General features: G+C 35.9%; 1 non-coding gene across 1 annotated transcript; it reads right to left on the reverse strand.

The window, feature by feature from the left end:
- Positions 1–10,518: 10,518 nt before the first annotated feature.
- LOC112774512 (small nucleolar RNA R71) lies at positions 10,519–10,626 on the reverse strand. The gene has a single exon (XR_003188999.1). It is a non-coding gene; the product is annotated as a small nucleolar RNA R71 (small nucleolar RNA).
- Between the last annotated feature and the right edge of the window lie 725 nt (positions 10,627–11,351).

Raw genomic sequence — 11,351 nt, forward strand, 5'->3', positions numbered from 1 at the left:
ATGGAAGTAAGAGTACATCACCATAGTTCACTGATGACCATTCGCAAGAAGAGGATTCTGCTCTAGATAGTCTTCTGAGTCTAGGGTGAGTATCGTTCTCTGTTTATATGTATATACTGTGAGACCAGCCAACGTCTGCACCCCGTTCGTATGCGCACTTTAACCTAAATCCTGTGTACGAGATTCCTATTGTGTGGCTACTTCATGAGGTACCAGAGAGATGTCCTGTGGAAAAGTCTGATCGTGCAGAGGAGTAGCAGATGATGTTCTAATTTTTGATGATGTTCCACCTGACTTGAGTTGTGAAGACTTAGAACGTACTTTCCCTCGCTTTAGTAGTTTAGAGGGACTAGGTGAGTATAGGGTCTAGGTTAGCCTGGGTGCCAGCTTGGGGACTTCTTAAACAGGTCAGGACCTGGGAGGTTGTATGTATGTATATGTATATAGTTATTATCTAGCTATATTTAAGGGTGTTCTAACTAAAGGTCTATACTCTAACAAAGGATGGATCACTAAATGTTGCTTGCTACTTGTGATGTATTTATGTGTGGTTGTTTATAACTGTTTTATCTGTTATTACTTGTGAATTGATTATGAGTGATTCCGCCTATTAATCCAAACGTTTTCAAAAGAAAAAAAAAAACCTCTTAAATTAACTACGCTTTTAACAACGAATCAGGCTCATATGATAAATAATAGATAATAATTAGGAAGACAAATTGGTAGCGCTCAGTTTTCGGTATGATTTAGACATATTGAAAATTGGGTCTTTACATAAAGAGTAGATAAAAATCACTCAATTGAGCACAAGATAAACCATAAAATAGTGGTTTATCAATCCACAAGATCAAGAGAAGACAACATTCACCTGTCCATCTGGCGTGTTCGCCTATAGACGAATGCCATTTGGCCCGTGCAATACGCCTGCCACCTTTCAGAGATGTATGTTATCCATCTTTTCTAATATGGTAGATAAATTCCTTAAAGTATTCATGGATCACTTCTCTGTCTATGGAGACTCCTTTGACTCCTGTCTTGATCATCTGACTCTGGTCCTAAAAAATGCCAAGAAACCTAGTTCTAAACTGGGAGAAATGCCACTTTATGGTAACGGAGGGTATTGTTCTTGGGCATCGGATCTCAAACAAAGGGATAGAAGTGGATTGATAAGCGGATAATTTATACGCTTTTTGGCACTGTTTTTAGGTAGTTTTTAGTATATTTTAGTTAGTTCTTATTATATTTTTAGTAGTTTTTAAATAAAAATCACATTTCTGGTCTTTACTATGAGTTTGTGTGTATTTCTGTGATTTCAGGTATTTTCTGGCTGAAATTGAGGGGCCTGAGCAAAAATCTGATTAAGAGGCTGAAAAAGGACTGCAGATGTTGTTGGATTTCTGACCTCCCGGCACTCGAAGTAGATTTTCTAGAGCTACAAAAGCCCAATTGGCGCGCTCTTAATTGCATTGAAAAGTAGACATCCTGGGCTTTTCAGCAATATATAATAGTCCATACTTTGCCGGAGATTTGATGGCCCAAACTGGCGTTCCAAATCAACATAAAAATTCTGGCGTCAAAACGCCAGAACTGGCATAAAAGCTGGAGTTAAACGCCTAAACTGGCACAAAAGCTGGCGTTTAACTCCAAGAAAAGTCTCTACATGTGAAAGCTTCAATGCTCAGCCCAAGCACACACCAAGTGGGCCCGGAAGAAGATTTCTGCATTAATTACTTATTTCTGTAACCCTAGGCTACTAGTTCTCTATAAATAGGACCTTTTACTATTGTATTTTACATCTTTCAATCTATCTTTTAATCATGTTTTGATGATTGAACCCTCCTTGGGAGGCTGGCCATTCGGCCATGCCTAGACCTTTTGTTCTTATGTATTTTTAACGGTGGAGTTTCTACACACTAGAGATTAAGTTGTGGAGCTCTGCTGTTCCTCATAAATTAATGCAAAGTACTATTATTTTTCCATTCAATTCAAGCCTATTTCTTCTCTAAGATATACACTTGTTCTTCAACCTGACGAATGTGATGATCCGTGACACTCATCATCATTCTCAGCTATGAACGCGTGCCTGACAATCACTTCCGTTCTACTTGCAATAGCTTGAGTGCGTATCTCTTAGCCTCCTGGTTCATGACGCATGGTTGCCTCGCCTGACAACCGAGCTTTCTATTCTGTGAGATCAGAGTCTTCGTGGTATAGGCTAGAATTATTGGCAGCATTCCTGAGATCCGGAAAGTCTAAACCTTGTCTGTGGTATTCTGAGTAGGATCTGGGAAGGGATGACTGTGATGAGCTTCAAACTCGCGAGTGTTGGGCGTAGTGACAGACGCAAAAGGATCAATGGATGCTATTCCAACATGATCGAGAACCGACAGATGATTAGCTGTGCGGTGACAACGCATTTGGACCATTTTCACTGAGAGGACGGGAGGTAGCCATTGACAACGGTGAAACCCAACATAAGCTTGCCATGGAAAGGAGTATGAATGATTGGAGAAGGTAATAAGAAAGCAGATGTTCAGAAGGAACAAAGCATCTTCATACGCTTATCTAAAATTTTCACCAATGAATTACATAAGTATCTCTATCTTATTTTATGTTTTATTCATATTTCAATTATCTTAAACTCCATAACCATTTGAATCCGCCTGACTGAGATTTACAAGATGACCATAGCTTGCTTCAAGCCGACAATCTCTGTGGGATCGACCCTTACTCACGTAAGGTTTATTACTTGGACGACCCAGTGCACTTGCTGGTTAGTTGTGCGGAGTTGTGACAAAGAGTTGAGATTACAATTGTGCGTACCAAGTTGTTGGCACCATTGATGATCACAATTTTGTGCACCAAGTTTTTGGCGCCGTTGCCAGGGATTGTTCGAGTTTGGACAACTGACGGTTCATCTTGTTGCTCAGATTAGGTAATTTTATTTTTAAGCTTGTTATTCTTTTAATTTTCAAAAAAAAAATACAAAAAAACAAATTTTATTATTTTGTTCTTCAGAACTTTTAAGAATGAATTCTAGAGTTTCATGATGATTTGTTGAAGTCTGGCTGGCTGTGAAGCCATGTCTAATCTTTTGGACCGAGGTTTCAACTTATCATCACAAGGGCTTGTTGATTTCTATCAATCTTGCTGTTGAACGTAATGATCTGCTAAAGCTTGGCTGGCCATTGGCCATGTCTAGTGTTTTGGACCGAAGCTTTCACTGAAAGCTTGGCTGGCTAGTAAGCCATGTCTAATTCCTGGACCGGAGTTTTAGACTAACATTGCATGATTCCTGGAATTCTCATTAAAAATTTTGAATCTCTTTATTTTCTTTTCCATATAATTTTTGAAAAATCACAAAAAAATTTATAAAATCTTAAAATAAAAAATATTTTATGTTTATTGTTTGAATCTAGTGTCTAATTTTAAGTTTGGTGTCAATTGCATTCTTCTAATTTTCGAAAATTACATGCATTATGTTCTTCATTGATCTTCAAGTTATTCTTGATGATTTTCTTGCTCTGATCTTTAAATTCTCTTATTTTGTGTCTTTTGTTGTTTCTCATATGCATTTTCAAATTGTTATAGTCGTTAGTATACAAACTTCTAAGTTTGGTGCACTACAAGAAAAACACCCATTCAGGTACACTTGAAAAGTGTAGCCAAAAGTGAAAAAAAATGATGCCTTAGGCTACGGCTACGCTTTTTGGGCTACGGCTACGCTTTTTGGAGTGATTCCTATTCGGCCGTTGCCTATTCTCAAAGGCTACGCTTTTTTGCACCAAGGACTACGCTTTTGACTTTTGAGAATAGGCTACACTTTTCAAGTGATGCTGTCCAGGACCAAAGGCTATGCTTTTTAACTTTTATTTTTCTAGAATAGGCTACGCTTTTTAACACTACTGCATCACTTGTAAAGCGTAGTCATATTGTATACCATAGCTACTTTTTATAAGCATAGCCTTAGTTCCTTCTTTTTTTTTTGTATACTATAGCTACTCTATATAAGTGTAGCCTTAGGTCCCTCATTGTTTTTTTTTATTTTCTATATATATATATATATATATATATATATATATAATTCTAATAATTTTTTGTACAACATAATATTTAATAATATGATTATATATATAATTATGTATTTTTAATTAAATAAATTAAATATTATAAAATAAAAATAAATACACAATTATATTAAACTAAAAAATATTCTAGCAAAAGACAGCAAATACATTCTAAAGATTCACAAGCACTGTAATGTTACAATATATTAGTACATAAAATAATGGATCCAACTATCCAGTTGAACAATCACTCAACAATAGAGTAAAAAAAATGAAACATGTCTAAACTACTACTTTCCATGTATCAATGAATATAAAGAGGATTACAAATTATTGTTGTATTTTGATATACTGGATTTGCACAATGCTTGCTCCTCTATTTCAGGATATCTCAAATCTTTCTTGGCGGTACTTTTATTTGATGCTGTTGCAGCCATCTGTCAAAAGAATCACTAGTTGAGTTCTACAACAACAATATCAGAAAAGTTAGTTTAGTTCATACCTCTTCAGATCGCTATCATGCTTGGAGGACTAACAGCTAAATAAGCATAAGCCATTAAGTCCAATGGCCAACCAGTAATCTGTATTGGAAAACATTGAGATCTGACCAAAAATAGAACAAAATAAGTTGGTAACAATTAAAGTTAAAAGTATTCATCAGAATGATATCTTAAAGGCATATCAGATAATATAAAGTCATCAAGAGAGAGTAAGAAACGAAAGGTTATGGGCTTATGGCCATTATGAAAACAGAAGCTATATCAGTAAATAAATAAAATTCTAAAAAATAACGAATTTACTTAAAAAAATGATAGTACATTTAGTTATTTTTCATTAGTGTTCCACAGTTCAAAAATGGAACTTGTTTGGAACTTGTTTGCTTTGTGCTAACTTTATCCTAGATAACAAATTCTAATCTTTCAATCTATGTTTACCTGCTCCCCTGGTTGATATGGCCGATCTGTAGTAAAGACAATTCCCTTTGATAAATTATCATAATCCAAAAAGGTATCCACCTAAACCAGTGAAAAGAAACTGGAGTTAGAAAATTTCATGGGAAAAATCATAATAAGGAAATTTCTTTAGAATAAACCGTACATACTCCTAATATTATAAACCATACCCTCAAAACAGTTAAACAGAGCAGGTAGAACAACCCTCAATACTAAACCACCAAGCAACCCCATTTATTAGGATGACCAACCAAAAGACAGATCCAAGCTAACACTTGTGCATTTTAAGTAATTCAGAAAAAATGGAAAAAAGCCATTCACACACACATATCCTTCAGAAGACCAAAAAATCAGAACCCAGATTTCATAACCATAATAAAAAAAACTATATGGGAATTATATGGGAGCATAACAGCAATAAAAAAATGTCTATGTATAGATTCTGTTTACCCTGGTTGATTGGCTTGTTTCTGAAATGCTACATATATATCAGTTAATAAAACATATCACGTTCTAAATAATCATCACCCTAATCAAAAGAAAGTACAGACCTCAATGAGAAAATAAAGATAGGTACCTAATGGTAACTTTATCCCAGCCTTAGTGATTTCATAAGGGATAGTAGATGGATTTTTTGTTACAAACAATTGCCGGGGAACTCCAACCTTGCCTAAAATCAAAAGCCACACACACACACACACACATATCCTTCGGAATCAAAAGTGATCAGAAGCACTAATAAAAATTAAATAAGCAAGAGTAATCAAAAGCACTAATAATATTCCTTATAATAAAAAAATAATATGCATAATAAACTAAATTCACTAATGAAACCAGCAAGAGTGATCAAAAGCACTAATGAAGCAGAGCAGTTTTTTGAAGTTAGAATATTGAATTTAAAAATACCATGTTAAAAAGACTACTCTAACCACCACATTTAGAATGAATTAGCTCAAGAAAGTATCCTGAAACGACTAAAACGGACCATCAAGGGACACCACATTTAGTATGTAATTTCTCATTCTGTAACTGAATGCCTTCCTTTATTTAAACCTAGGAATTCTAATGATGCGCCATCTTCCAATCTAATTGGTTATTACAATAGTTGACAAATTGCAATGAGCCACGAAAATACTGCAGCATATATAATCCACATGAAACAAAAATAATTAACATGAAATCAGTAAACTACTCTAGACAAATAAATAATAGTCCCCATTAGTACTTGATTTTTATTTATTAGAACATTACCATTTACCACTACAAAGTAAACTGTGCTGAGTAAGAAAGCAACAATCATTCACATACAGATCCAAGAATCAAGCAGCTGACTGGTCAATAAGCATACTCAATGGAAAGGTTTCTGCCATTTAATTACCAAATACAACTAAAATCAATATCTAACTATTCTAACCCTTACCTCTTTGTTGATCAAATACACAAGAATTGTCCTTGTTTTTCTCTTGAGCCCAAACCTTAACCGTTCCAAGAACCAGAATTTTGGTTACATTTCACAAGGCCATTCGACCAAATTAAACACAGAGGAGAGAAAATCACTCACCTTTCTTTGCTTGTGGTGGTAGTTGTGTTAACAGAAATTGAATAAACTGAAAAAAATGGAGCAAGAGAATTATCAGAATTTTGAATTAGAGGAGAAAAGAAAGAAGATGAAGTCGCTGTCCTCACCTAGCAAAGAAACTCGAAGAATAGTTGGGTGAGTGGAACGCAGCTCCCTCTTAAGCTTCAGTCAGCTCCCTCCTTGGCCATCATTCTCTTTCTCTTGGTGCTATGGTTGATGAAGAGCCAAAAACTTGAAGAACACTCCTGTTTTTGCTCCCTGGTGCTTTAGCTATTCCTCTGTTCCTTGCCCTCTCTCTACTGTCCGTGAATTCATGAGGGAGACAGACAGAGACAGACAAAGAATGGCCCTCCATTCCTCTTCTAATTTCTGAACGTGAAATCTTGTTGACCCTGCCATTCAATATTCAATATTAGGGCAATCACTTGATAAACTTTGACTTCACTAGTTCACTAGTTCACCATCTACACCCACATTTAGATCCTTCTGCAACTCACCTGATTAGTACGACCATTGCTATACTTATGAACACTACTTATCTTCAAGAAATGGAAAAGAGCTGCAATAGGGGACTGAACCGACCACTTAGAATTTAGAAACATGCAAGATTACAGCTCTTGAATCAAATTCCTTCCTATCAAGTTCTACAAGATTACAGCTCTTAAGTCAAAAAGACTTTAGCCAAAACAAGCAAAAAGAATAAATAAAAGCACTCCTCAGAATCCTGACAATAATTGATTAACATATAGTCACATATTAAGAGAGAAGGAGGTAACTTCAATACTTCATCCTAATCCTTTTTACAAAACCCAAAGTATAACTAATCCATTACAAGCACCAAGCTCATTTGTATTAGGGCAAAACAAAAACCATTCTTATTGCTTAGTTAGCAACAAAAAACTTTATGTTTGTCCATATATATTTTCTAACAATAATGTTCCACATTTCCACTATATGTGCCTAATAAGAAAATTCCACATTACTGTTGAGTTAAGTATTTATATTTAATACATAATATATGTCAAAATAGTTTAACATAAATAATCCAAAACAACTACCCTAATACTAATGTTTGTCATGAATCTAAAATGATTGTCATGCATATTGGAATCTGAGAAAAGCTGTTAGATTGAAATCTACTGGAAATAAGTGTGCAAAGCCTTCCAAACTTGAGGACAAGGATCATGCAGATAATTCAAAGGACAAGGACCATGCAGATAATTCAGAGAACAGTGCTACTATTTCATCAAATGAAGATGCAAAACGAATTTTGAAAGATATGTCGTCTGCAGAGCAAAGTGATCTATTTGCTATTGTTACATTTAAACTTGAAAATTTTGTTCAGAGTCGGCACCCACCAGGAAAGCAATATGATACAATTCATTGGTGAGTTGCTGCCAACTTATTCATTGAGAAAACAGAAACAGAAGCTGAAAACAGAGAAGGAGAAGCCAACTTATTCATTGAGAAATCACAGAAACAAAAACTTATTAACGCTGCATTTGGATTCAGTCTCAGAAACAAACCCTAAAATACCACAAATCTTCATCAACAATAGCATGCATGTTATCAAATTACAGTTCACAAACCCATATTTCACAGATTAAAACCCCCAAATTAAAACCCCTAAAATAGGAACCCTAAGCCTCTGATCAATTTCAGAAGCAAATAGAAATCAATACATACCTATTCAATGATGTGAGCACAGCGAAGATGAGAAGCACGGAGATGACGATGGCGAGAGTGGCACAGCGACGATGGTGAGAGCGGCTCAGCGACGATGGTGAGGGTGGCACAACGACGATCAGTGCAAGCGATGGTGAAGAGGAGTATCGGTCAGTAGTGGGGAGTGGGGGGTGAGTGGGGAGTGGGAGGCGATGACGGTCAATAGCGAGAGTTACAGGGTTTCTTCTTGTAGGGCAACGATGGCGAGGGCTTCTACTTCGCGATGAAGGTGATGAAGGTGATGAGTGAGCTTTCAGGAAAAAGTGAGACTGAGGGTTTACGAAAGAGGACGAAGGTGATTGAGTGACATTTGGAGGGAATTGAATCACAAAAATTTTACTAAGTGTGATGAGTTTGCTTTCAGGAAAGAGGAAAAAATTTCACTAAGTGTCAAATTTTTTACTCTAGATACATTAGGCATCGCTTTTTAAGTGCACCCAAAACTTAAAAAATAGGCTACCCTTTAAAAGCGTCTCCTTTGATACGAAAAGTGAAGCTATAGATATCAACCTACGGCTACGCTTTATAAGTGATTTCTATAATACCTAAGGCTACGCTTTTTAAATGATGCCGCATTTGTGTATACTTTTTTCTTATAAAAAGGCAACACGGAGAAAAGCGTAGCCTATTCTATGAATAGGCTACGCTTTTCAAATGTAGCTTAAAAAAAGTGTGGCTGAATGGGTATTTTTCTTGTAGTGGTGTCTTGCATGCATTGTTGATTTAATCTTAGTTTTCCATTATTAGTTGCATTTTGATTATTTCTCATCATTAAAAATTCAAAAAAGTTTCAAAATTATGTCTTTTCAAGTCAATAATACAGAGAATTGAAGATTCAGAACAGACAGCAGAGGAATTACACAGAAAAAGCTAGGCGTTCAAAACGCCCAGTGAGGAAGAAAACTGGCGTTTAAACGCAAGCCAGGGTATCGGGCTGGGCGTTAAACGCCCAAAAGGGTAGTATTTTAGGCGTTAAATGCCAGAATGGATACCATTCTGGGCGTTTAACGGCAGGATGGCACAAGAGGGAAGATTTTATTTTTAATTCAAATCTTTTTCAAATTTTCATAATTTTTCAAAATCAATTTTTTTTTCAAATCATATCTTTTCAAAATCAATCTCTTTCCATTTTTTTATTTTCGAAAATCCTTGCTACAATTAATGATTTAATTCAAAATTTTCAAGTTGTTACTTGCCTATTAAGAAAGGACCAAATTTTAAATTCTAGAATCATATCTTCTAATTTCTTGTTAGTCAAGTAATCAACTTTAATTTTAAAACTTTCTTTTTTTAATTTGATTTTCAATCATAGCTTCTCAATCATATCTTCTCAATCACATCTTTTTCAAAATAATTTTCAATCATATCTTTTTGATTTCTAATTTTAAAATCTTTTTCAAAATCAATTAACTATTACCTCAATTTCAATTTTCGAAAATCATCAACCATTTTTTTAAAATTTTTTTAATTATTTCAAAATCTTTTTAATTTGTTTTCGAAAATTCTTCCCCTCTTCTCACATCCTTCTATTTAAGGACTAACACTCCTCCACTATCAGCAATTCAGACTCTCTCTCTCCTATTCTTCTTTTCCTCTGACACCTCAAGGAATCTCTATACTGTGACATAGAGGATTCCATACTTTCTTCTCCTCTCTTTCATATGAGCAGGAGCAAGGACAAAGACATTCTTGTTGAAGCTAATCCTGAACCTGAAAGGACCTTGAAGAGAAAGCTAAAGTACAACTCTCTGTAGAGGACCTAACAGAAATTTTCAAACAAGAAGAAGCCATGGCAGCTGAAAACAACAACAATGCCAACAATGCAATGAAGGTGCTTGGTGACTTTACTGCACCTACTCCCGACTTCTATGGGAGAAGCATCTTTATCCCTGCCATTGGAGCAAACAACTTTGAGCTTAAGCCTCAATTAGTTTCTCTAATGCAATAGAATTGCAAGTTTCATGGACTTCCATTAGAAGATCCTCGTCAGTTCTTAGCTGAATTCTTGCAAATCTGTGATACTGTTAAGACCAATGGGGTTGACCCTGAGGTCTACAGACTTATGCTATTCCCTTTTGCTGTAAGAGATAGAGCTAGGATATGGTTGGAATCACAACCTAAAGAAAGCCTGAACTCTTGGAAAAAGCTAGTCAATGCCTTCTTGGCAAAGTTCTTTCCACCTCAAAAATTGAGTAAGCTTAGAGTGGAAGTCCAAACCTTCAGACAGAAGGAAGGAGAATCCCTCTATGAAGCTTGGGAAAGATACAAGCAATTGATCAGAAGGTGTCCTTCTGACATGCTTTCAGAATGGAGCATCATAGGTATCTCCTATGATGGTCTATCTGAACTGTCCAAGATGTCATTAGACAGCTCTGCTGGAGGATCTCTTCATCTAAAGAAGACGCCTGCAGAAGCTCAGGAACTCATTGAAATGGTTGCAAATAACCAATTCATGTACACTTCTGAAAGGAATCCTGTGAATAATGGGACAAATCAGAAGAAAGGGGTTCTTGAGATTGATACTCTGAATACCATATTGGCTCTGAATAAAATATTGACTCAGTAAGTCAATATGATTTCTCAGAGTCTGTCTGGCATGCAAGCAGCAACAGGTAGTACCAGAGAAGCTTCATCTGAAGAAGAAGCTTATGATCATGAGAACCCATCAATGGAAGAGGTAAATTACATGGGAGAACCCTATGGAAACACCTATAATCCTTCATGGAGAAATCATCCAAATCTCTCATGGAAGGACCAACAGAGGCCCCAACAAGGCTTCAACAACAGTAATGGTGGAAGAAATAGGTTTAGCAATAGTAAGCCTTTTCCATCATCTTCTCAACAACAGACAGAGAATTCTAAGCAGAGCCACTCTGACTTAGCAACTGTAGTCTCTGATCTAATTAAAACCACTCAAAGTTTCATGACTGAAACAAGATCCTCCATTAGAAATTTGGAGGCACAAGTGGGTCAGCTGAGTAAGAAAGCTACTAAACTCCCTCCTAGTACTCTCCCAAGCAATACAGA

This window comes from Arachis hypogaea, chromosome 18, assembly GCF_003086295.3.
Source record: "Arachis hypogaea cultivar Tifrunner chromosome 18, arahy.Tifrunner.gnm2.J5K5, whole genome shotgun sequence".
NCBI classification, from domain to species: Eukaryota; Viridiplantae; Streptophyta; class Magnoliopsida; order Fabales; family Fabaceae; genus Arachis; species Arachis hypogaea.